Source organism: Bufo gargarizans, chromosome 4 (genome assembly GCF_014858855.1).
Source record: "Bufo gargarizans isolate SCDJY-AF-19 chromosome 4, ASM1485885v1, whole genome shotgun sequence".
NCBI lineage: Eukaryota > Metazoa > Chordata > Amphibia > Anura > Bufonidae > Bufo > Bufo gargarizans.
The window spans coordinates 396,836,353-396,864,337 of record NC_058083.1 but is presented as its reverse complement, the minus strand read 5'-3'; the positions used below and the strand labels follow the sequence as shown (position 1 = coordinate 396,864,337).

Genomic DNA, 27,985 nt, shown 5'->3' with positions numbered 1-27,985 from the left:
CAGCCTGCCAGCGAATTATCGCTGCTGGCAGGCTGTAGATCAACTTCTCAGCTTAGCGTTGCTGTAAACCAGGGGTGCACAACGTTTCCTAGTTGGGGGCCGCATTACCAGACTGAACCAATGACGAGGGCCGAAATTAAAATTTAAAGGTGTATTAAGTGAAATGTTGTACTTATGGCATATTGAACACACATTATATACCATTAATGTCTAGTTACACTTCCAGGACTCCCATCTAATGTGAGAAATGCATGAATATGACATGTAAAAAGCCCCAAGATATAGGCATACATGTCTGTTACCAGATGGTTAAGGGCCGCACAGAATGGTATCAAGGGCCGCATGTGGCCCCCAGGCCGCAGGTTGTGCACCCCTGCTGTAAACGCACGCGCATGCGCCTCTCGCGAGATGACGCGCCAATGATTTCATTTTTGAAGCAAAAAAAAATAATCATGTTTTAGTGTCTCCATATTCTGAGAGCCATCGTTTTTTCAGTTTTTGGGCGATTATCTTGGATAGGGTCTCATTTTTTGCGGGATGAGATGTCGGTTTGTTTGGCACTATTTTGGGGTGCATATGACTTTTTGATCGCTTGCTATTACACTTTTTGTGATTTAAGGAGACAAAAAATGGTTTATTTAGCACAGTTTATATTTTTTAAGGTGTTCATGTGAGGGGTTAGGTCATGTGATTTTTTTATTTTATGTAGCCAGTCGATACAAATGCGGCGATGCCAAATATGTATACTTTTTTATTTATTTATGTAAGTTTTACACAATAACAGCTTTTTAAAAAAAAAAATATATATGTTTTAGTGTCTCTATATTCTGAGCCATAGTTTGTTTTTGTTTTTTTGGGCGATTATCTCAGGTAGGGCCTCATTTTTTACGGAATGAGGTGACGGTTAGGTTGGTACTATTTTGGTGAGCAAACGCCTTTTTGATCGCTTGCTGTCGTACTTTTTGTGATGTAAGGTGAAAAAAAAAATGGTTTATTTAGCACATTTTTTTTTTTTTTTTTACAGTTTTCATCTGAGGGGTTAGGTCATGTGATATGTTTATAGATACGGATGTGGCGATATTTTTTACCAATTTTTTTAACTTTATTTGGGGAAAATTACATTTTTGTTCATTTTTACTTGAAACTTTAAATTTTTTGGGGGGAAAACTTTATTTTTTCAACTTTTTTTAACTTTTTTTTTGTCCCACTTTGGGACTTGAACTTTTGGGGGTCTAATCCTTTACAATGCATTCCAATACTTCTGTATTGGAATGCCTTGGCTGTATGAGTAATACTGTGTGTATTACTCATACAGCTTCCGGGTCCTGAGAGATCCAGGGGCTGGTTCTCACAGACTCATCACCGGAAGGCAGCGCAATGCCTTCCTTAGGCATCGCACTACCTTCCATGCCATCGGGTCCCCCCTACAGCCGCATGGGGACCCGATGGCACCGCCACGTGCTGCCGCAAACCGCAGATAAAGCCGCAAACCGCAGGTCTGAATCGCGGGTTTGCAGCGATCGCGGACACGGGGGGTCGGTGCTTTTAGCCAAGGTGCCTGCTCATGATTTTAGCAGGCATCGGGTTCCGATCACCGGCCGGGCAGCTGTGATCGGAAATACACATGACCTACCGGTACCTCATGGGTCCTTAAGGACTCGTGAACCATGCCGTATGTCATGGGTCCTTAAGGGGTTAAATGATGGCAGTTGTATGCTGACTCCTATTTAACATGATTTTGAATGTGATTGCTTAATTCTAAACACAGCTACATCCCCAGTTATAAGAAGGTGTGCACACTTATGAAACCACATTATTCAAAAAAAAAAATTCTTCCCTCCACCTAAAATATTTCAGTTTGTTTTCCAATTGAGTGGTACAGTTTATAGGTCACATTTAAGGTAGAAAAAGTTCTGAAATAATTTATCTTTGTCAAAAAATTTTACAGCACAGAAACCTGACATTTTAACAAGGGGGTTCTTTTATATCCACTGTATATGTGTATATATATATATATATATATATATATATATATACACACAATATGTATATATATATATATATATATATATATATATATAATTTTTTCCTTGTTACACATTTTTCATGGTCTCTTCTGTGATTAGTTTAAACATTTTAAAATGCAACTTATTTATGGCTCAGTTAATGATCACTCACTACAGATAAGAAATAACATGTTTAATTAAACTTACATAGATAAAGTTCGAAAGCTTAAAAACAGACAAAGTATTGAAACAATTGAAGCATTGCTGGGATATAATATTGGGTTTGCTGCTATATCAAGTAACTGCCAAGTGAATTGAACTGAGGTTAATTACTTGGCTTTCACAATGAAAATTCTATACTAAGTTCAACTTGATTTTCTGGCCTTCTTTTACAAGTACAAAAGGATATTTGCATTACTAGTAAAATCCAATATACCATTTGCGCAATGTAATGTGTGTATTGTACTGTGGAACACATTTTAAATTAAGGCTAGATATCACATTTCAATAAAATAACTTTTTGCATTTTATCTGAACCATTACTAGCTGATTATGTAAAGGAGAATTACCAAACGTGCGATACAAAAGATCTGTAAGTGGAAAATATGGAAAGGTTTTCAATAGCTTATTTATTATCAGTGATATCAGATTTCATGTCTTTCTCCTTTTTTTTATTTTTTTTTATTTTCCTCACCCCCCTCATACTCTTTAACTCATTGACAGCAATAGTAAATAATGTCAGTAACACTGACATACATAGCTATGATGGACAATCAGCTTGCTAACATACTCTATTTATCACATTTGTTTGTTTTTTTTAAATTAAAAACATTCCATAAATTGTCCCCTATTTGCCTGTGTTTATACACACACTGTAGTATTAGAGAGAGCAGTGGCTTCTTCTGAACAGGTAGTCAAAAATTCTCTCTTTTTTGGGAGCAGCATCAGTACAATGTGGGACCTCATGGACAAGACAGGCAATGTGTAGCCATTTAGATGTATTAGTAATAGCACCTTAGGGAGTGTTGTCTCCCACTGCAGACCCACAGTTATTTCCTTCTGGAGTTCTAAGCTGGTTGTTAGAGGTTCTCCTGCTTCTTACTCATCTCAAGCTAAGCCCTCCTGTTTCTACTTTGTCTGTGTGTTGTGTCTAGGTCTCAGGGAGACACTGGTCCCTTCACGGTGGAAGTTTCCGGCAGGTCCCATCCCCTCTCTCTAATTTAGGGTTTGTGAAAGTTTCAGCAGGTCTTAGTTTCTGGTGTATGAGTTCTTCCACCATTAGGATTTTCTCATACTGTTAGCACTCAGGGAGAGGCTTAGGAATAACCTCAAGGTTACCATACCCCTCCTCACTAGCTTTGGGCCTAGTCTGTGTTACTGTTGTAGTTTGTTTATTTGGTGTTCTTTCGTTTCCCACTTAACGTGACAGAGAGAATGTCAAATTTCTTTATCTTGTGGACAAAATCCTTTTCAAAACCCTACATGTAAGAAAGGAAAACTTCTTGGCATTAAATGACTCATAAAAAGGTACTTACACCCTTACATTTGATAATATTTCTGACTGCCATCATTTTTATGAACAATTGAAATTTCATCATGCTGACCCAATTCTAAAAGGACTTAAATTAATTTTATTTTATTAAACAGGGGAAATACCGTTAGTAATACACATGCAATATTCTTTTGTTGCCTTGGAAGACATCTAATGTTTCTTATCAACATATTGTCGGACCTTGAAGTCCTGTCGCAAGCTAATGAATGAAGCAGATTTCCCTTATTTTGTTTTTTGCTGCTGCCAGTGTGGCCTGCTGACTCTGTGGCTTCCATTTTGTCCTTTCTTTTGAGAGGGTTCTATTTACTGCTAATTTTACTGACCATCGTTCTATGTATTTTTGTCATATTGAATAAAGACATTTTATTATCTCTATATGAAGGTTTGTGTTTACTTGGTATAGGTTATGGTGATATAGAATATTCTCCGAATTATGCAGAATTAAGAAGAGATTGGACGCAAGGACCCTCACTGTGGTCCGGCAACAACAGCAATAAATCCTCTGGAGTCAGGATATTATTTAAAGGTAACAATTGCCAAATTATGTCTTACATGCAACTAATTCCGGGAAGAGCCTTGCTGGCTAATATAAAATATAACAACAAAGAAATAAAGTTACTGAATGCATTGTTGGAGGATGTGCAACCCTTCTTAACAGATCAGACACCTATTATCATAGGCGGAGACATCAATTGTGCACTGAAAGAGAAAGATAGAATCGGTGAACAACCACAGTTTGATAAAACAATACAGCAGTTGAATAATCTAATTATGGACTTGAACCTAATAAATGTCTGGTCAATTACCAATGACAAAGACCCAGGGTATACATGGAGCAATTTTGTTGTACAATCCATGCTGATTATTATTATTATTTTTTTATTCTAAAGTCTTCAGGCCAAGGAAAATGCATTTGGAGGAAAACATCTTTTCAGATCATAAGATGATTCAAGCACAAATAGAAGAGATGGACATTAAATGTGGACTTACTGGAAGACAATAAATAAACAATGATTTTCTTTACAATTATAAAAAGTGGGTCAGCTGCAAAAAAGTTTTGCAACAACGTTCAAATGGTGTGAGTTAGTGAAAACAAAAATCAAAGATTTCTTCTTTAAAGAATAAAAGGAATAAAACAGGTAAAGGAAAAGGAGCAATGCTTTAAGGACTTAAACACAAAATTGCAGACTTACCTGAAGCTGGGAGAAACCGGTGTGGATGTATCTGTATTAATCAAAAAACAAAAGAAAACATCAAAAAGGCAATTTATAATAAATGGAAAATGTTTGCGCTTCTTCTTTAAAAAAAATCATAAAAACAGAAAAATGTTATCTAAAAAAAAGCTGACAAAACTAGAAAAGAAGATATGCTTAAAGAGGCTCAAAAGATTTACCAAAGATTGTTCGATAATAATTTTTTTTATAATTCCTTTGTAATGGATGCTTTAAAGGTCCTGGAAGGCAAACTTGGACAAAAAGACCAAAAGCACATCAATAAACATTTATCGATAGAGGAGCTACAATAAACTATTAAGAGTTTTGGCAAAGGCAAGAAACCAGGTTCGGATCGCCTACCTATTGAGTTCTACAGTATTTTCTGGAATATCATGAAAGAAGATCTATTGTAAGTGTTTAAAGAAGCTCTACTCTGTGATACCTCACCTGAATCTTGGAGGAGAGGCATAGTCACTTTGCTGTATACAAAATGACACAGAGAAAATCTAGAAAACTGGAGACCCATAACTTAGATAAATGTTGACTATAAAATTTTAGCCAAAATCATGGTTAACAAAATTAAGAAAGTTATCGGGAAAATAATTCATAAAGATGAAACATGTGAATTCCAGAAAGGAGTTTAAGTGAAAATAACATTATTAAAGACTGCATATGGTATCAGAATGAAATAAAACAAGAGCTGGCAATCTTATCACTGGATTTTCTTAAAGCATATGACTGTATATCTCATGGATTCTTGTGGAAAGTCTTAGAACATATGAACTTCCTGACAAATATTATCAAAGAGATTTCAGCACTGTAAAATGAGGCCTACAGTCAACTATCTATTAATAAGTTTCTTCTCAGAAAAAGTGTACCTTAAATCCAGAGTGAAACAGGGTTTGCCCCATGTCGCCAATACTGTTTATCTGCGTACTGGAGCCAGTATTATCATCACTGAGAAGAGACAGAGACAAAGTCATCAGAGGTCAGGGGCGTAGCTATAGGGGGTGCAGAGGTAGCAGTCGCTACCGGGCCCAGGAGCCTGAGGGGCCCCAAAGACCCTTGTGCCACATAAGAAGACACCTGTTTTACTGAACGTGCATGTTGGTCTTGTTACACCTCTGGCTGGAGGGAAGGGGTTAGGTCAAGAATTTGGAATGATGGGGGTGCAGTTTCAATTTTTGCCTCAGGCAGCAAGAAGGCAATGTGCTTCCCTGGCCATAAAGCACTGAGAGAAAGGGGGCCCAAGCTGAGCACTTGCACCAGGGCCCATGAGCCTTTAGCTACGCCCCTGTCAGAGGTGTACCAATCCCTCGAGGTAGTGGTCTATCTGTTAAAACCAATGCATACAGTGGATATAAAAAGTCTACACACCCATGTTAAAATGTCAGGTTTCTGTGATGTAAAAAAATGAGACAAAGATAAATTATTTCAGAACTTTTTTCACCTTTAATGTGACCTTTAAACTGTACAACTCAATTGAAAAACAAACTGAAATCTTTTTTTTTTTTAATTTTTTATTTGAGGAACATAACGTAACAAGGTACATGTAAAGTTATCTTGAACGTCAAGCATGACGTTGAAGTTATATAATTTAAGGTACATTCTATATTGATACAGGTAGCATTGACATATATATGCAAAAACTGTGGTTCTCCACAATTGCATTCCGGTCATATATTGCTGACATTTCTGACATTTGAACAAGTGCAACAAAGTAATTTCTAAGTCCACCCAATTATTAGGAGTGGTGTAGGAGTCTGCATACCTCAGCGAGGGTGTCTATATTCACGCCATAAACGCCATTGTTTTCGGAATTTGCTATGGGTGCGTGCTTCCCAGGAGGAAATTTCTTCAAATCTATACAGTTGGTCAAATTTTTCCATTGTTCCAAGGGAGGAGTAGAGGCTGATAACCAATATTTAGGCACTAGGAGCCGGGCTGCAATCATTCGTTGTTTGAAAAGGAAGGGAGGAAGGGGAGACTCCGCTTGGTAATCTAAATTGAGCAGGGCTAACAAAGGGGATAACTGTTCTTTAGTGCGGCAGTAGTTTTCCATCATTTGTTGATTATGGGGCACATCCACCATATGTGGAGAAATGTTCCTCTATCTTCGAGACATCTCCAGCATTGATCTGTAGCTGTATCTGAATAAAGAGAGGTCACATCTGGCGTTTTGTACCATCTAGGTAAAAGTTTGTAACCGTTCTCCTGTATATGCACACAGCGAGATGACTTATGTGGAGATAACAGTATCACTGGTAAAGTAGACAATGGGAAGTCTAGGCCCAGATCTTTCTCCCATCTTCTGATGAACGCTGGCTTGATGAGTACAGCGGGGCTATTCAGTCTTTTATACAGTTGTGATATTAGCCTCTTTGGGGAGTTAGGGTTGGTAAAGAGTGATTCAACCCATACCAAAGGTCGAAACTGATCGCTACTAAGAATATGTTGCGAGATATATGAACGTATATATAGTATGGCGGGTAAAAAACTGCTGATGTGGGGCCAGTTTTGTTAGAATCTCATTGATGGATAGGGAAGCACCGTCAGGCTGAAGAAATGAGAAGATAGAAATGGTTGAATCTCTTATGTCACGTTAGGTGCAGTCGCGTATTGCTGGGAGGGCAGTGCCCAAAATATCTCTCACTGAGAGAGTTGGCGATGGGAAAGGTACCGCACAATGAGTGGACTGGAGTCCTTTCCACGCATTGAGGGTAGCTTGTATTATTGGAAAGGGAGAAATAGGGATGTTGTTTAGACTAGAATTCCCTAGTAACAGTGAGCAAAAGGGTTGATTTACTAGCTCCTGTTCCATCGCTACCCAGGATTTGAGATTAGGGGTTCTGAGCCACTCAACTGCTCTAGATAACAGAACAGCCCTACCATATAGTTCAGGGTCTGGCAAAGCTATTCCTCCTGTATGCTTGGGGTGTGATAATAAGGAGTAAGATAATCTTGATTTCTTTTGGTTCCAAATGAACAACCTAAATAGTTTCCTGAGGGAGTCATAATACGACTTAGGGATGTGGATGGGCAAAACTTGCTGGAGGTAAGTAAGACGAGGCAATATCAGTGACATTAATAGGTTTTTACGTAAAAACCAAGATATAGTAGGAATATTCAGTCTGGTTATGTCAACTGTGATGGATTGCAATAGGGGCAAATAATTGAGTGTAAAGAGTTCAGATGGATTAGGGCTTATTTTGATTCCTAAATAAGTAAGATAGGGGTACGATCAATCAAATGGAGAGTTCTCTTTAAGGCTCAGTTGATTACGTTGGGAAATCTTTATACAAATAACCAGGGATTTTTGTTTATTAATTTTAAAGTTGGATAGAAGGCCATAAGTGTCCAGGTAGTTTTGAATTATGGGGAGCAACATTTTCGGATTAGAGGTCATGATCATAATATCATCAGCAAAGGCCGCAATCTTGTGGTCATGACCTCCCAGCACTACTCCACGGATGTCCGAATCTGCTCTCAGTCTGATAAGAAGAGGTTCCAGAGCTAGGACGAATAGCAGGGGTGAGAGGGGGCATCCCTGTCGGGTTACATTTTGTATCCTGAATGGATCAGTTAGGTCCCCATTAATTAAAACTGAGGCTGATGCTTGAGCATACATTGCAAAGGTAGCTTGCACAAAGGGATCAGACAGGCTAAACTCGGATAGGATTTGCTTCAGGTATTTCGAGCTGATTCAGTCAAATGCTTTTTCCACGTCAGTACTCAAAAGGAGCAGTGGTCTGGAGCGGAAGTTAGAGTGGTAAATTACGTTTAGGACCCTGGACGTATTGTCTCTGCCCTCTCTTCCTCTGACGAAGCCTACCTGATCCCCATGTACAAGCGAAGGGAGAAGGGTTGCAAAGCAGTTTGCTAGCATTTTTGAGGAGATCTATGTTGAGGAGTGAGCTGGGTCTATAGCTTGCACATTGTTTGGGATTTTTCCCTTCCTTGGGGATCAGGGTTATGTGAGCCATAGTCATATCTCCTGAAAGCTGTTTCCCCTGTAAAGCCAGATTACAGACTGAGAGCAGATGGGGTAGGACAATTTGTTGGTAGGTTTTATAATAGTATACTGGAAGTCCATCTGAACCTGGGCTCTTGCCATGAGGAGATTGTTTTAGTGATGTAGTCAATTCTTCCAGTGTAAACTGGGATGCCAAACTAAGTTTGTGCTCAGGTGAGATATTTGGCAATGAGATTGATTCTAGGAATGATGCAAGGAGATCTGAGTGGGATTCTGGGCTTATTGTTGGGGGAAGGTTGTATAGTGATTCATAAAACGCACTAAATTGAGTACCTATTAGCTTTGTGGAGTAAAGGGGGTTACCTTGGGGGGAGTCCAGTTGATGGATATAATTCGTGGATCGTCTGTCTCTTATTCTACACATCATGAACTTAGATGCCTTGTCCCCATGTGCAAAGAATTTGTGTTGGGAATTTAGGAAGTATTTGGCAGTAGAGTGCTGCATAAGGGACTTCAATTCTGCTTTTAGGTTTGAAAGTTCTATAAACTGTGACTCCGAGAGGGATTTTTTATGTAAATTCTCTAAAGAGAATATACTATTACTTAAGGAATCAATCTTTTTATTCCTTTCTTTTTTTAGGAAGGCCCCGAGGCTAATGAAGTGCCCTCTGATGAAGGGTTTGTGGGCATCCCAAAGGGACTGGTCTGATACTTCGGGCTGTTTATTAATGGAGAAATATGCCTTGAGGAGCTCTGAAATCCTCTCCTTAATATCTTGGTTGTCTAACAGGGACTCATTTAATCGCTATTTAAATTTACTTGGATTGGGAACAGGTGCAGAAATAGAAAGAAATATGGGGGCATGATCTGATAGGAGGATGGAACCGATTTTAGGCCCGTGGCAGAGCTGGAGATGTTCCTTGGACACAAAGAGGTAGTCCAATCGATGGTATGAATTGTGGGGATGGGAGTAGAACGTATAGTCAGTCGTGTCTGGGTTAAATGTGCACCATACGTCTATAAGGTGTAGATTCCAGAAGCCCTCCCTTATAAGACGTAAAGTCCTAAGGGACAAAGCTGATCTATGGGTTGAGGAGTCAAGGAGTGGGTTCACAGTCGCATTTAGGTCGCCTCCTACTACTGTCAATCATTCAGCAAAGGATTCTAATATGGGAAAGATTTTCAAAAACCATGTATGTTATCCTATGTTAGGGGCGTATAAGTTGATTATCGAATAAGTCTGAGGACCAATAGAGCCTTTGACTAGTAGGTATTTCCCTTCTGGATCCTGGAGGTGGGAGATATATTTAAAAGGAATCTTCCTCTGGAATCTAATACTCACCCCCCAGATGCAGCAGAATCACCTCCACAGTGATGCCATTGGGGGTAATTGGAGAAGGATAAATTGGGATAGTGATTAAATTTGAAGTGTGTTTCCTGAAGGAGAAGGACACTGGCTCCAGATTTGTGCAGCAATGTGAAGATCTGACTCCTCTTAGAAGGGGAGTTAAAGCCCTTAACATTGAAAGACATAAATGATAGATCAGCCATATCGTCTGTTATAAAGAGGATTACCTTGACGCAGCCAGGCCCCCTCCAGGAAATCCACTTTTGAGTGCATCTAATGCGAGCAATCTGGGAAGGTGAGGTAGGAGCCAGAGGAGTCTTCAGTATTGTCATACATGTAGGAATGAAGAAGACTAGTACCTTAAACAAAAAGCAAACAAAAGAACATATAACTATAAAATGAACGTTTCAGTAACAAGGCCCAAAAATATGGGTCATTCTGAAAATCAGAGTAAGGATCGCAACGGGGGAAATGGTTTATCAACCCTATTGTGATCCTCACAGCACATAGAAGGAGCCTCGACATTGAGGCATATCGACAGACTTATATAAAAAAAAAGTTAAAGGGGGGAGAAGGGGAAAATGGTGAATAGTAAGGCAAGGTAAGCAGGGGTAGATGAGAACGTAGGTTAACAAGTCATTCCTGACATTTGTGCTGCAGCTGTGAGACCAGGATCTATGGTGTCATCTGTGCGGTCTTACGTTTGATCCTCTGGGACTTCGGGGTACGTGGTGGCTCAAAGGGTGAGATCTTCGGTACCTCAGGTAAGTCCGTAAGGTCCTGGTAGAGTTCCCAATTTTCAATTTCTAGCGGAGCTATCTGAAGATGGTCGTACATTCCATTTAGATCGGCAAATGAAGAGACGGTGAGGCGGCGCCCCTCATAAAAGAATGAAATTCTGAACGGGAAGGTCCATCGGTATGGTGTATTCTTGGCTCTAAGCCAGTCGGTCAAGGGCTTCAGGTTTCTTCTTTTCCTTAGGGTAGAGGGGGCCAGGTCCTGATAGATGGCAATGGGGACCTCTTCATATGCCAGGTCGGAAAAGTTCCTTGCGGCATCCAGCACTGCTGTTTTAACTTGGTAATTAAGGAACCTACAGATGATGTCTCTAGGCGGCTCCGACAGCTTGGGTTTGGGTCTCAATGCCCTGTGTGCCCTTTCCACAATTATTTCTGTCTGCTGGTCTGGGCCCAAGATGGAGCTGCAGATCGCAGTCACCGCCACAGAGATGTCCGCTGCTTCAACGGATTCGGGTATTCCCCTGAAGCGCAAGTTGTTTCTGCGCCCCCTATTCTCCTGATCCTCCACTGCGTTATGGATCTCGTTCAGGTAGGTGCGACATTTCTGTAGGGAGGTGGCGGTTGCAGACTGGTGTTCCAGGACTGCAGTTTGGTGGGACTCAGGGCCACAACCCTGTCCCCTTTATGGTGGACATCGTTGCGGAGAGTTGTTAGTTCGAACAATATCGGCTCCATAGCCTTGCTGAGTGATTGCTTCAGGAAGCGGCGGGTGATCGGGAGAGCCGTTTTGCAGTGAGAGTCCTCAGTATCGCTTTCTCCCTCGGATACCTCAGTGGAGCATTCGCTCGCCCTGTGAGACGGAGTCGGCGCCATCTTAGTTTCTCTGGCCGTGACAGTGGCGGCAGCCTTTTTTATAAATTTGTCCATTTCTCCGCTGTTATTCAGAGGTTATCTCCAGCCCTGGGGTGACCAATCTTGACCATTGTCATGTATGTCTGCTGGCGTTAGCTGGTGCTGTGCAGGATTTAGTACGGAGAGCTCCTGACTATGCGGCCATCGCAGTCCGGTGCTAGCTCCGCCCCCCCACAAACTTAAATCTTTTAGGTGGAGGGGAAAAAAAAAATTGAATAATGTGGTTTCACAAGTGTGCACACCCTCGTATAACTGGGGATGTAGCTGTGTTCAGAATTAAGCAATCACATTCAAAATCATGTTAAATAGGAGTCAGCATACACCTGTCATCATTTAAAGTGCCTCTGATTAACCCCAAATAAAGTTCAGCTGCTCTAGTTGGTCTTTCCTGAAATGTTCTTAGTCGCATCCCACAGTAAAAGCCATGGTCTACAGAGGACTTCCAAAGTATCAGAGGGATCTCATTGGTAAAAGGTATCAGTCATGAGAAGGGTACAAATGAATTAGATATACCATGGAACACAGTGAAGATAGTCATCATCAAGTGGAGAAAATATGGCACAACAGTGATATTGCGAGGCTACCAAGAGGCCTACAGCAACAGTAAAGGAGCTGCAGGAATATCTGGCAAGTACTGGCTGTGTGGTACATGTGACAACAATATCCCTTATTCTTCATATGTCTGGGCTATGGGGTAGAGTGGAAAAATGAAAGCCTTTTCTTACGAAGAAAAACATCCAAGCCAGGCTACATTTTGCAAAAACACATCTGAAGTCTAACCAAAAGCATGTGGGAAAAGGTGTTATGGTCTGATGAAACCAAGGTTGAACTTTTTGGCCATAATTCCAAAAGATATGTTTGGCGCAAAAACAACACAGCACGTCACCAAAATAAAACCATACCCACAGTTAAGCATGGTGGTGGCAGCATCATGCTTTGGGGCTGTTTTTCTTCAGCTGGAACTGGGGCCTTAGTTAAAGGGAACCTGTCACTGGGATTTTGTGCATAGAGCTAAGGACATGGGTTGCTAGATGGCCGCTAGCACGTCAGCAATACCCAGTCCCCATAGCTCTGTGTGCTTTTATTAAGTAAAAAAACAAATTTGAAACATATGCAAATTAACCTGAGATCAGGTTAATTTGCATATGTATCAAATCATTTTTTTTTTTACACAATAAAAGCACACAGAGCTATGGGGACTGGGTATTGCGGATGTGTTAGCGGCCATCTAGCAACCCATGTCCTCAGCTCTATACACAAAATCCAGGTGACCGGTTCCCTTTAAGCTAGAGGGAATTATGAACAGTTCCAAATACCAGTCAATATTGGCAGAAAACCTTCAGGCTTCTGCTAGAAAGCTGAACATGAAGAAGATAAATGTTTTGGAATGGCCCAGGCAGAGCCCAGACCCGAATCCAGTCGAAAATCTGTGGGGTAATCTGAAGAGGGCTGTGCACAGCAGATGCCCTCGCAATCTGACAGATTTGGAGTGTTTTTGCAAAGAGTGGGCAAATCTTGCCAAGTCAAAATGTGCCATGCGGATACACTCATACCCAAAATGACTGAGTGCTGTAATAAAATCAAAAGGTGCTTCAACAAAGTATTAGTTTAAGGGTGTGCACACTTATGCAACTATATTATTTTATTTTTATATTTTTTCTTCCCTCTACTTAAAAGATTTCATTTTGTTTATAGGTCACATTAAATGTGGAAAACGTTCTGAAATGATTTATCTTTGTGTCATTTTTATACATCACAGAAACCTGACATTTTAACAGGTGTGTATAGACTTTTTCTATCCACTGTACACTCACCTAAAGAATTATTAGGAACACCATACTAATACGGTGTTGGACCCCCTTTTGGCTTCAGAACTGCCTTAATTCTACGTGGCATTGATTCAACAAGGTGCTGATAGCATTCTTTAGAAATGTTGGCCCATATTGATAGGATAGCATCTTGCAGATGATGGAGATTTGAGGGATGCACATGCAGGGCATGAAGCTCCCGTTCCACCACATCCCAAAGATGCTCTATTGGGTTGAGATCTGGTGACTGTGGGGGCCATTTTAGTACAGTGAACTCATTGTCATGTTCAAGAAACCAATTTGAAATGATTCGAGCTTTGTGACATGGTGCATTATCCTGCTGGAAGTAGCCATCAGAGGATGGGTACATGATGGTCATGAAGGTATGGACATGGTCAGAAACAATGCTTAGGTAGCCTGTGGCATTTAAATGATGGCCAATTGGCACTAAGGGGCCTAAAGTGTGCCCAGAAAACATCCCCCACACCACCAGCCTGCACAGTGGTAACAAGGCATGATGGATACATGTTCTCATTCTGTTTACGCCAAATTCGGACTCTACCATTTGAATGTCTCAACAGAAATCGAGACTCATCAGACCAGGCAACAATTTTCCAGTCCAATTTTGGTGAGCTCGTGCAAATTGTAGCCTCTTTTTCCTATTTGTAGTGGAGATGAGTGGTACCCGGTGGGGTCTTCTGCTGTTGTAGCCCACCTTTCTTTCCCATTCTGACATTCAGTTTGGAGTTCAGGAGATTGTCTTGACCAGGACCACAACCCTACATGCATTGAAGCAACTGCCATGTGATTGGTTGACTAGATAATCACATTAATGAGAAATAGAACAGGTGTTCCTAATAATTCTTTAGGTGAGTGTATATGGATGATGTAACAATATTCTGTACTAATGCACCATCACTCACAAGAGCCCTCCAAGTTACAGATTTTTTTTTCAAGCTTTGGGTTTCAAATTAAATAGTCTGACAACAAGTCTGACTGTTTTGTGATTGGAGACTGGTTAGACGTACACTTACATGATATTAAGATCCAGTCAGATGAGATAAAAATACTCTGAGTCATATTTGATATAGAGAATAAGGAGAGGAAAAGCTGGGATGCTGAAAATAAGAAAATACAGGAAAAATGAGTATTTTCTGGAGACTAAGACAACTTACAATTGAAGGAAAAAATGTAATACTAAAAGCACTACTAATACCAGTTATGTTTTATCTGTCACAAGTATTCCCACCAGATGAGAACTTTACAAACAAATACAGAGAAGCTGTTTTCATTCCATCTGGAGGTCAAAGAATGAAAAATTAGAGAGGAAAGTTATGTACAAGTAAAAAAAATATGAAGGTAAATAAATACCAAACCTTAAATGGTTCCTGCATTTACAGTTTTGTTCTCTTTGTTCGAAAGTGATACATATGTACAGAGTCTTTTTTTTTTTTTTTTTAAGATACACAGCTGGTAACCTGTTTTGGAAAATAAATGGATTCAGTTACCATTGACAACCCCAGTGTTATTAGTGCCACCAAAACAATGTGCAATAATAGAGAAAATAATGAGACTATACTCACTTGAAAAATATAAAAGCAATATCTGTAATAATCCTAAGAAAGTAAGAGCTAGTACCCTATACCCCTGACAAAGCAGCAGCAGCGGTAAAACATGTCGGGTGGGGGGGTGTTAGGAGCGTGTTTTTAGGCAGGCAGGGCAACAGCAAGCAATTTAATAGTTGCTCAGAAATAGTAGCCACACATAGTATAGAGGGTATGCATGAGTGTGCAAGTTTCCAGCCTATAAGAGGGACCATGTCTACCCAGTGGTGGTGCAGGGGACATGTGTGTGATAGGATACAGTGTATTGAATATTGGTGTATATATAACCAATAGAGTCACCCTTATTTTCACACCAATATGTGTGATTTGAAAGACCAACAATAATAGGAAGCACAAGCTCCCTTCTATCTAACACACACTGGGTCGTCCAGTAATATAATATGAGTACAATACACGGCCATTAAAATACTGATAGACCTATTTAGGTCACGTTAGTGGCAACAAGCCACACAGTATCCCTGCCCACTCATGCAATGTGCAATAATAGAGACCCCTAGAAGCTACTTGAATAAGGCTCCGTGATAGATAACAAAGCATCGCCAATCTCCCATATCTAGCCTGATAGTTTTAATATTTAGTGGGTGGTGTTTTAATGGCATTAATAAAGTTATAGTTTTAAAGTCAGAGGTAGGACCCCTACAGGGATTTTCCGGTCATTGACCGGCACAGTTTTCTTTTTGGTATATATCCCGAGGGTATAAACCAGAGCCCATTCTGAGTGAATATGCTGTATATGTCCAACAATTTGAAAGACCTTGCATGGATGATAATGCACAAGTGTGTTCCAACTAGAGATTTACAATATACGAGGAGATTAAGTGAAACACCCAAGTGTCCCAAAAGGAACTGTTTGGGACAAGTGATGAAACCACGATGCATGTTTTTTGGAACTGTACTTTTGCTAAAAATGTATGGAGAAGAGTTGGGGTAATCCTGAAAAATACATGCGACCTTCAGAGACTAGATCACAAACTAGTACTGTATGGCTAAGAAAATACAGTAAGGCCAGAAAAAAAGAGAATAATGTGGATTATGCTCAATTGTATTAAAAATGCAATCTGGAAGGTGTGCAACATCTTGCTCTTCAGAAGAGATCTTATTGAGGAAAAGGACTCTGTGAATCTGGCCTTAAGTGAAATGTAAATATATTATTTGCAAGACCGGAAGAAGATGGAAAGAACAGCTGCCACACTATGGAACATATATATATATGGAACAGTTTAGTTTATTTATAGTATAGAAGGTTTTCCTTTTGATAAAATAGAGCATATGTTTTGAGATTGAATAGATAGGATATATATTTTGTGCAAAGTATGCTTTTCGATTTCTCTAAATTGCTGTTTGTAATGTAACTTTTCTAGTTTTATAATAAAAAATGAGAAAGCTGGTCTTGCATGCTTTATAGTGCACAAGGCTGTCATTGTAGGGTATGCTATTATTTTAAAAATATAAAATTTATAAAAATGAATTATTAATAATAAATAGGGTAATATCTATAATAAAACTTATTAATCATAGATACGATGATAACTATAAAAAAAAAAGGGTTGGATAATAGGCAGCATAATAAGAATAGAAAATAAGCTATTGATAGCAAGTGAGAAAAGATTATGAAAATATTATTTTTAACCCCTCAATGGCCATTTTATTTAGCATTCTGTCTTAAGAATGCTATTATTTTCTGTTATAACCATGTTATAACGGAAAATAAGAAGTTCGGGACCCCATTGAACCCGAACTTCCACGGGTTCGATCAACCCTAGTTCTGACCCTTCCCGTCACTTTCATTAGACTGTGATATGTCATCATGGACTATTGCCCCCTTTCATGATTCCCTCGTCTGTATTTTCGCCAAGTGCCAATGGCACCATGGTTACCATTGCCACTACTACTGCCACCATGGCTACTAGTGCCAGTACTACCATCATCAAAACAGTTATACATCGGTTCCCCCACCTATGCCTGAACCTTCTCCTTATGGCAGTCCAAATGCTGATGCTGCTGCTCACACAAGTTATTAACAGGAAGACTATCTTGAGTTTTTTGCATAACACATGGTGTGTTGTTACCAAGTCGCCCCACTAGGATGAGGCAGTGAAGACAGTGAATATGCAAGTGATAGGCTTCTCTTGGGTTTCCAGGAGGAGGATCCGGAGAAAGGCACTAACACCTGGCTCAAAGGCAACCTGGCTCAAAGGCAATGTGTCAGACATCAACATCATCCTGCTGTGAATGAGACACCCTGCTGAGGATAAGTGAGACATCTAGTCCACAACGTCATCCTCTTTATCCACAATAATAATCTGTCCTCCTAAAGAAAGCAAGGCAGATCTACGGCCTGCTGTTACTACTACTGGCCAAATTGGTGATGCCTATTGTGCAACTACTGCTCTTTGCATTACTACAGCCATCCACATTTTCACTTGCGGATGACGAGGCATGGGTCTTTCATTTTTTTTTACTCTTTTATTTACCAAGGCATTATATTATGAGACATATGTAAACAAGGATAAATCACAGATTTGGTACACTGATTATAAAATGATAACTAGTGATGAGCGACCAGTAGCCATGTTGGCTGCTGGCATTGCAGTGATTATCTAGTCAGAATGCGTAATCAGGTGCTATATAGCATCCAATCACAGTGGTTTGGCTCATTGCAAGTCATTGAGAGCTGCACTTAGGAAGGGACAGATAGTGTAGGGAAATTGTGATCGCAATATATTCCAGTGAATGTTTCAAAGACCCAAAACTCCTTGTAAGGACTATTGTGTGTGGTGTGGCAGCTATTTAATTGTGCAAAGTAGTACTCGTTTATTTTTTTTTATACTTTGCAAAATGGCGATTATTTTGCTATATAGAGGGTGTCTGCAGTGACTTGTGACCTCTGTGCAGCAATAACTTCTGTGTGTCAGGGGCAGAGATAGGAAGAATTTTAGTGAAAACAATACTTTTTTTTCCATAATCCACATTTTTGCTGTCAATGGTGTAATCTGTGAATTGTGTGATCTGCCCTTCAATACCTTGTGTGGTTGTCAGGTCCAGATATAGGGAAAAAATAAAAATACAGAAAACTATTTTTATCCCATAAACTGTCCAAATTTTTGCTGTCAATGGTGTAATCCATGAATTGTGTGATCTGCACTTTAACACCGTGTGTGGCTGTCAAGCCTATATATATAGCTGAAAAATATAAATATAAACTACATCAGTGTCTGTACTGCAGAATCCAATAATTTGGGCCTAAAAGAGTGTCCATATTCTGTGGTGTTCTGTGACATATACAGTACGCCATCCGAAAACTGTTACTTTAGCGTAAATTTAAATAATCTGGGCCTAATCTAGTGCCCATGGTGTGTGGCTTTCTGTGACATATACAGTACACCATCTGAAAACTGTTTCTTTAGAGCAAATTTAACTAATCAGGGCCTAATGTAGTGTCCATATTCTGTGTGTTTCTGTGACATATACTGTCCGAAAACTGAGTTTGTATTGCAAATTCCAAAAATCTGGGCCTAATCTACGGTCCATAGTGTGTGGCTTTCTGTGACATATACAGTACTCCATCGAAAACAGTATCCATATTCTGTGTGTTCCTGTGACATATACTGTCCTTCATCCGAAAACTGAGTTTGTATTGTAAATTTCCAAAATCTGGGCCTAGTCTACTGTCCATGTTCGGTGTGTTTTTGTGACATATACTATCCTGTATCCAAAAACTGTTTCCTTAGGGTAAATTCCAATAATCTGGGCCTAATCTAGTGTCCATATTCTGTGTGTTTTTGTGACATATTCTGTCCTGCATTCCGAAAACTGAGTTTGTATTGCAAATTCCAAAAATCTGGGCCTAATCTACGGTCCATAGTGGGTGGCTTTCTGTGACATATACAGTACACTATCCGAAAACTGTTTCTTTAGGGCAAATTTAACTAATCTGGTACTAATATAGTGTCCATATTCTGTGACATATACTGTCCTGCATCAGAAAACTGTCTTTAGTGGACTGTAAAACAATCTGCGCCACATCTAGTGACAAAACCATTAATTTAATGGAGGCGAGCACAAAGGGACAGGGAAGTGGGCGTTTTGCTGATGGTGCATGCACAGGTCGTGGCTCTGGGGACAATAAAACTGTGCCTGATGCCAGTGCACCAGAAAAAAAATAAAAAACATCCACCGCACCCAACTTCATGTCCAACGTAGCTGGGCAGTGCAGGACACCACTGTCCAAGTCGAAACCAGTGCGAATAGTTGGTCAGTTGGATTGCTGAAGATAATGCTTCCAGTCGGTTAAGCAACACCCTCACTTCCACCAAGTCCAGTCTTTGTAGCTAAGAGTCTGGTCAACCGAATCCTCTCTCTGATCATCCTTCCTCCCACCATGGAGAGGCTTTCCAAACAAGTGATCCCACACTCGGATATTCCCAGGAGTTCTTTCCAGCGCTACTATTAAATTTGGCCCTGCCGCGCCCAGCATGCTTGAAGAGGGACCTGAGATATTGTGCCCTTATTCCCAACCTTTTTGAGCCTTCACAGTCTCAAGAAGAAGGGACAATTCTGCACACACCAAACAGGCTGGCAACCGTTACACCGAGCACCCCTATGCGCAAATCTGCCTTGCCAAGGGGTAGGTGTTCCGCAGTGTGGCGCTTTTTTAAGGAAAGTGCAAACAACAAAAGAGTGGTAGTTTGCAACCTGTGCCATACCAAAATGAGCTAGGGCGTGAACACTAACAACCTCACCATCACCAGCATGATCCGCCACGACATCCAAGCACCCTAAAAAATGGGTTGAACGCCTGGGGCCACAATCTGGGTCTGCGGGTCACTCCACTGCCTCATCTTCACCTGTGTTATGCACTGCTGGCCAATCCCCTGTCGAAGGCGCAGGCCCGGTACCTTTGCATGAACCATCAGCAACAACATCCACTTCCTTGTCCCAGCGCAGCGTCCAAATGTCCATAACAGTCCTTTGAACGCAGTAAAACAAAACATGCAATGCAACAGCGCTCTGCAAACCAAATAAAGTACAAAATTGCATAATAATTGCAAGTGCTATACTTATAAATTAGAGATGCTTGGCAAATCATTTTGTACAAAATGATTTGAGCCAGTCTGCCGCACGTCAAGGTCGATCTCTGTAAGACGGGTTCCTAACACAAAATTCTACTTGTTATGTGCCATGACGGCTTCCATACAATTCAGGGAGTGTAGGTTTTACATGCATGCTGGGCCACCAAAGAATGCAATCAATTCTCTAATTTATAAGTATAGCACTTGCAATTATTATGCATTTTTGTACTTTATTTGGTTTGCAGAGAGCTGTTGCATTGCATGTTTTGCTTTACAGTGTTGTTCTCAGCCATAGCAACGTGCCCCTGCGCTTTGGGATGTGCTGACTGACCCTTCTTTTTCTTTGCAGTCCTTTGAACACAGGCACAAATAACCACCCACCCACAGGCCATAGCACTAAATGCGCAACTTTAAAAATTTCTGGCCCTTGAAATGTAGACTTGTGGACACTGAGGCCTTCAGCAGCCTGATGTCGGCGGCCATCCCTCGGTACGCAGTCCCCAGCCACCAGTATTTTTCACGGTGTGCCGTGCCTGCCTTACACCAGCATGTGTCCCAGAACATCACCCCTGCCCTTACCAATGCAGTTACTGGGAAGGTCCACTTGTAGTGTCCCACTAGGTAAATGTGGGCACTACACAACGGTCAATCGGGCCACGTGGTTCTCCTACTCCTGAGGGACAGTGGCAGTGTATTTAACAGTCCATTTTAATGTATTTTTACATGTATTGATGTGTACTTTCCCTGTGATGTGTGTAGCAGGTCTATTAGGGTGTAGTTCCTCCTTCTAGACATTAGAGGGAGATAGGAAGTGCCTGGTATCATTAGTTAGGTCCTGTGAAGGGAAGGGGTCTATGTATTCAGGGGTCTGTATTCAGGAGTCTGAGACAGAAGTGAGAGAGCACCTTAGCCAGAGAGAAGCTGAGGGCACCTTCCTGACATGCAGCTAGACAGCCCAGGCTTCTAGTTGCCACCAGGAGGCTAGTGTATGCAGTCCGGCCTGCCTGAGGATATTGAGCCAGAGTTAGCTCAGAAGATTGTCGCCAGGGGAACAGTTTGCCTCCTGAGAGAAACCTGCAGTTCCCATAACCAGAGAGCAGAGCAGAGCAGTATCTTGCAAAGGAACATTGTACCTGCCATTGTTGTGAAAGCCTGCTTACAACTGCTGCTGTACATGGAACTTTACCAAAAACTGAATAAAGTTAACTGTTCCCAGTAAAGGAAGTTTTGGTTCACCACAACATCGTGTTCCTCACTTATTACTACTATAAATCGGTGTGCCACCATTACAGGCACTGACATCACAAATCTTAAAGGGACCTTGCCCCCCGGCACATTAAACACCTGCAACATCCAGGGCACCTCATCTACCATCAGGCCTGGTCCCTATACACCGAGAGTGCCCCAGAGGTCTCCTGTGCCAGCCTCTCCATCACTGCTGTACGCCTGCCTAGGGTCTCCCCATAAACTGTGAGTAACCAAGAGCAACCCTCGTTTGCCTATTAACTGTGACCTTACATCGCAATACCCTGCAGGGCTGCGTAATGCACACTTAACCACGGATACAAAGACAGGTGCTGGTGGCCAGGGATGCTACATTTCCCTGACCACACATTGGGTGAATGTTGTGGAGGCTGGAAGTGAGTCGTAACCTGGAATGGCACAGGTGCTACCCACGCCAAGGATTGCGAGCCCTACATCCATCATGGTCTCCGCCAGCAGCTATGTTACTGGCTCCAACCACCACTTCTCTTCCTCCGCTGCCTCCTCCTCCATTCCCACCTCCAGCAGCAGTCCGCCATCAGTCGGTAGCCGGAATCAGTGTAGCTTGGAATGGATCCAGTAGATAGGGTTCTTGTTAAGCTGTAATTCCATTGCGTTATGTATGCGTTTTTTGGGAACTGATTCTCCACAAGAACTAAAGATGCTTGTCTGTAAAAAAACGCATCAGTTCCCAAAAAAAGCATACATAACGCAATGGAATCGCATCTTAACAAGAACCCTATCTACTGGATCCATTCCAGATTTGCCATAGAGCCCGTTAAGAAGACAGCTATTTAAAAGCCGGTTCGCCAAGCCAGATCAAGTATAGCCACTGAGGAAGGAGACGGTATAGTCTTCGAAACGTGTCTGGCGTATAATATTAAATCAAAACTAAAGTCCCTTTAGAGACCCTCGGGATATAATAATCAATTTATTCAGCGGTCTGATCGGACCAAAAAATTCCCTTTAGGGGTCTCTAACTACTGATAAAATATATATTTATTTAAACCCATTAAAATACTCAATAAGGAAACTCTTAATATTAAAATTATCAGGGTTCCAGTGATGTATCAAAAATTAATGGATATCTGCTGATAGTTGCTAATGGCAACTCATGGAACTAGTCCAAAATCAGCCTTTATATTGAATTAGCATATCCATTAGCTATGAGCGTGTGAGCATGTTGAAATTTGGAAGCTAATAGAACAATTTTTAGCAGCAGACGTGGAGTATACCTGAGATGTAAATTTTATGAATTTCATTTTTATCTTTTATTTCTTTATTATATTATTTTTATTTACTGTTGTTTTTATTTGTTTTATTTTATATTTTTTGTATGTTGATCTCATATTTGTATACAAATATGAGATCAACATACAAAAATATAAAACTGTAGCTTTTTTTACAGTGGATGCCTATAACATATCATTGTGTTGCTATTGACTTATTTCATTTATTTTAAAGTGATTCTGTCACCTCTCATAACACAAATTCAGATTTTAAACCAGTCATGCTCCACAGATTACCTTGAATCGGCTTTGCTGTTCTATACTGTAATCCGTCCAGTAGTTTTGCTGAAAAACAACTTTTATAATTATGCTAATTAATCCTGAAGGTGCCCAGAGGGGCGTTATGTTCCACTTTGTGTGCCCAGTAACGCCCCCCTGCACTGCCCAAAACGCCTTCCTCCTGAATCCCTAACCGCCCACAGAGTCTCATCCCTTTCCTCCCCCTCCCTGACGGCCGAGAGAAGTCTCTCGCAGACGCAGTACCCACTGAGGGCTGCGCCAGTGCGATTTGCTGGAAACTGAGGGCAGGAGCTTCATCGTCGTCACTGGGCATGCGCCGAGCCCAGTGACGTCCGATGCTCGCTCTTCCCTCAGTCTCCAGCAAATAGCACTGGCGCAGCCCTCAGTGGGTACTGCGTCTGCACAAGACTTCGCTCGGCCGTCAGGGAGGGGGAGGAGAGGGATGAGACGCTGTGGGCGGTTAGGCATTCAGGAGGAAGGCGTTTTGGGCACTGCAGGGGGGCGTTACTGGGCACACAAAGTGGAACATAACGCCCCTCTGGGCACCTTCAGGATTAATTAGCATAATTATAAAAGTTTTTGGACTACTGGACGGATTACAGTATAGAACAGCAAAGCCGATTCAAGGTAATCTGTGGAGCATGACTGGTTTAAAATCTGAATTTGTGTTATGAGAGGTGACAGAATCCCTTTAAACATAATTTTCTCTTTTATTACACAATTTTTTCAGGAGATATTGGTCCAGACATTTTTAAAATTTTTGTCATTTCTTTATCTTTATTTTTATATCTATTCATATATATATATATATATATATATATATATTGTAAGGGATTAGGTAGCGGGGCTGTCGTCTCCTGGGTAGACAGGCACAGTTTAGCAGGCACACCGAAGAAGTTACAGTCCACACGGCAGGAACTTCGTTTAACTGACCTCAGCCAGTTTTATTGTCAGGTTGAGGTACAGAACATAAAACATAGCAAACAAAAATCCTAAGCCTGTCCGGCTCAAACTATACAGCATGAACCCTCCCTGACCAAGTGCCGGCCTAATACCAAGCACCTACACAAAATAGCAAAGTCCGTACCTCTTGAAGTGCTCCATGCAGGTAACCTGTTCCCAGGCTGAGCGAGCTGTGTCTGCATTCTCAGCCTTATATCAGGCCAGCACACCTGAGGAGTAATTACCTGACAGCCCAAAAGCCGGACTGTCCGGATGGAGTGGGGCCCACCCTTCTCTCCCCACTCCAGCAACACAGGCCCTAAGAACAGGTTTTATGCAAACCCGAATTGCACAGACCTCTCCTGAACATTTCCCTGGTTGCTTTTAAATGACAGAAGTGAGAAATCTTGGGCACACATAGACCCCATCCACTACTTCTCCAGACACTCTGTCACATATCCTTCCCCCCTGTTTCAGACCCGGGGCTGGAACACATCTGGACATCAGACAATGTACACGGGACAAGGATCTGCATTTCCCATTTGGGTCCCTGGCCTGTGCTTTACGGTAAACTGGTACTCTTGCAGGGCTAAGAACCATCTTGTTACCCTCCTATTTTTTTCCTTATTCTCACACATCCATTTTAAGGGAGCATGATCCGTGACCAATTCAAAGTGACGGCCAAGCAAATAGTAGCGGAGTGCTTCCAGGGCCCATTTAATAGCGAGGCACTCTTTTTCCACAATTGCATATTTTTGCTCATGGTCATTAAGTTTCCTGCTCAGATACAGTACAGGGTGTTCCTCTCCATCCCTTACCTGTGACAGTACTGCCCCCAGTCCCACCTCAGACACATCAGTCTGTAGGACAAACCCTTTCTTAAAATCTGGGGATATCAGCACTGGCTGAGCGCACAGGAGGGTTTTTAAAGTCTGAAATGATTTTTCAGCCTCTTGTGACCACTTGACCATGACAGAGTCTTTCCCTTTTGTCAGGTCCGTTAATGGGGCTGCAAGGGAAGCAAAATTAGGTATAAATCGCCGGTAATAGCCTGTAATCCCCAAGAAGGCACGGACTTGCTTCTTGTTTACCGGTTGAGGCCACCTTTGTATGGCTTCGATTTTGTTTAACTGGGGCTTTACTAGGCCTCGGCCTATGATGTAACCTAGATACTTAGCATCTTCAAGACCAATGGCACATTTTTTGGGATTAGCTGTGAAGCCTGCCTCACACAGGGAATTGATAACCGCCTGCACCCTAGATAGATGGGATTCCCAGTCTGGACTTTGGATGATGATGTCATCCAGATATGCGGCTGCGTACTGTCTGTGGGGTCTTAAAATCTTATCCATCGCCCTCTGGAAGGTTGCAGGGGCTCCATGCAGACCAAACGGCAAGACCAAATAATGAAACAACCCATCAGGAGTGGCAAAAGCAGTTTTCTCTTTGGCCTCATTTGTCAGGGGAATTTGCCAGTATCCCTTGGTTAGGTCTAGAGTGGTTATATACCTGGCATTTCCGAGCCTGTCAATGAGCTCATCAACACGGGGCATTGGGTAAGCATCAAACTTAGATATGGTGTTCAACTTTCGGAAGTCATTGCAAAACCTCCAGCTGCCATCTGGTTTGGGGATCAGAACTATAGGACTGGACCACTGGCTATGGGACTCTTCAATTACCCCAAGTTCCAACATTTTCCTCACCTCTTCAGAGATAAGCCCTCTCCTGGCCTCTGGTATTCTGTAGGGCCGCAGCTTAACCCTTTTCCCCGGTTCTGTAATGATGTCATGTTTTATGACAGATGTGCGACCTGGGATCTCTGAGAAAAAATCCCTATTCTTAAAGAGGAATCCCTGCACTTCTACCTTTTGTGTCTTGGCCAGGGAGTCGGGAACTGTTACCTCTGGCAACAGGGGCTTCCCAGAGCACCTCTGCTCTGGTGGGAAGGAGGTGTCAGCTGCAAGTGATAGTCGATCTTTCCACGGTTTTATAAGATTAACGTGGTATATTTGCTCAGGCTTCCTCTTACATGGTTGACGTATTTTATAGTTTACCTCATTTACTTTCTCTATCACCTCAAAGGGGCCTTGCCACTTAGCCAGGAACTTACTCTCTACTGTAGGGATCAGTACCAGAACCCGGTCACCTGGTGCAAAGATACGTACTCTGGCACTGCGGTTATAGACCCTTTGTTGTGCCCCCTGAGCCTGGGCCATATGTTCTCGTACAATAGGCATCACCGCAGATATACGGTCTTGCATTTGTACCACATGTTCTAGGACACTTCTATAGGGGGTAGCTTCTTCTTCCCAAGGTTCTTTTGCTATATCTAGCAGACCCCTAGGGTGGCGACCATATAGCAACTCAAATGGGGAGTAGCCTGTAGAGGAATGAGGCACCTCACGGATGGCAAACATGAGATAAGGGAGAAGGAAATCCCAGTTTTTCCCATCTTTGTCTACCACTTTTTTAAGCATGGCTTTTAGAGTTTTATTAAATCTCTCTACCAGTCCATCAGTCTGTGGATGGTAGACAGAGGTACGCAGCTGTTTAACTTTGAACAGTTTACATAACTCCTTCATGATGCGTGACATAAAGGGGGTACCCTGATCTGTTAGGATCTCTTTTGGTAGTCCCACGCGACTGAACACCTGCACCAACTCTTTAGCTATGGCCTTCGATGACGTATTACGTAAGGGTATAGCTTCCGGGTAACAAGTAGCGTAGTCCATGATTACGAGAATATGTTGGTGGCCTCGAGCAGATCTTACAAGGGGCCCCACCAGATCCATGGCTATTCTCTCAAATGGTATTTCAATGATTGGTAGAGGTACCAGGGGACTACGATAGTGTGGCCTAGGAGCCGAAATTTGGCACTCGGGGAAGGAGTCACAATAGACTTTAACATCTTTATGGACCCCAGGCCAAAAGAACCTTTGAAGGACTCTGTCTGTGGTCTTTTCAGCTCCCAAATGCCCCCCATAAGGTGACCATGAGCAATATCTGGTACCGTGCGTCGGTACACTTTAGGAACCACCAGTTGTTCCACCAGATCCTCTCCCCTTTTTACCATCTGGTACAACAAGTCATGTTTCACAGCCATATGCGGGAAACAAAGTCTGCCGTCCAGTTCCACCAGTTTACCATCAATAGACTTCACATTTTCCCTGGCTCTAGTAAGGGTGGGATCTTTTAATTGCTCAGCACCAAATTGCTCTTTCCGTACTGCCAGGTCTGGCAAATTGTCATTAAGTGAGTCTTCCCTCTCTGGACTGCTCTGACCCTCTTCTAACCTATCACTATGGTCAGAGACCTCAGGCTCCCCTACCATGACAGACAAGGGAAACGATTCACCATCAACAGAAGTCTCTCTTAAATACCCACACCTTTCGGTACCCGGTGGTAGGTCATCTCCTTCCTGACAGGCATTTGAAAGTTTATGTTCCCATAGCTGCCAGAAATGTGGAAAATCCCGCCCCATGATGACATCATGCATTAACTTAGGCACTAAACCAACCATAAATACCACAGCAGTGTGATAATTACGGGTGTCTCCATGTATGCAGGTTACCTCCATGGTTTTCGTTTGCCATTTCCTGGGGTTTACCAAATTTTTACCGTTTTTACAAGGGTGACCAGACTGCCTGAGTCCAACAAGGCACTCACATCTTTACCTTCCACCGTAATAACACACATTTGTTTCTCCCCCGCAGTATTTAGTTATGCTACACACGCAGGCTGGGCATACAGTGATAAACGGCGGTTTATATATGAGGCATCACATTGCATTGGTTCACCATACATTGGGCAATTGGCAACAACATGACCTGGCATTTGACATCTGAAACATTTTATTAAGTCCCTATTAAGTCTCTTATAGGCCACAGATCTCCCTGGCATGGCTTGCCAGCTTCTAGAGCCTGGGCCTCCAGTCTCTCCACTTGCACCCACAGATACATCGCTTCTGCCAGCCCCCCTTTCCCTTAGAACAGTCTTACCAG

The 27,985-nt window shown here is 41.9% G+C and overlaps 1 protein-coding gene and 1 long non-coding RNA gene across 2 annotated transcripts in view; one reads left to right on the top strand and one right to left on the bottom strand.

The window, feature by feature from the left end:
• LOC122935456 (proton-coupled folate transporter-like) overlaps positions 1 to 27,985 on the top strand; it is a 668,060-nt gene that overhangs the window by 303,622 nt on the left and 336,453 nt on the right. The gene's annotated exons all lie outside the window — the stretch shown is intronic.
• On the bottom strand, positions 2,279 to 14,642 carry LOC122935229. Its single transcript, XR_006388787.1, has 4 exons — positions 14,588 to 14,642; positions 5,651 to 5,729; positions 4,752 to 4,782; positions 2,279 to 4,257 (listed from the first exon to the last, which is right to left on the bottom strand). It is a non-coding gene; the product is annotated as an uncharacterized LOC122935229 (long non-coding RNA).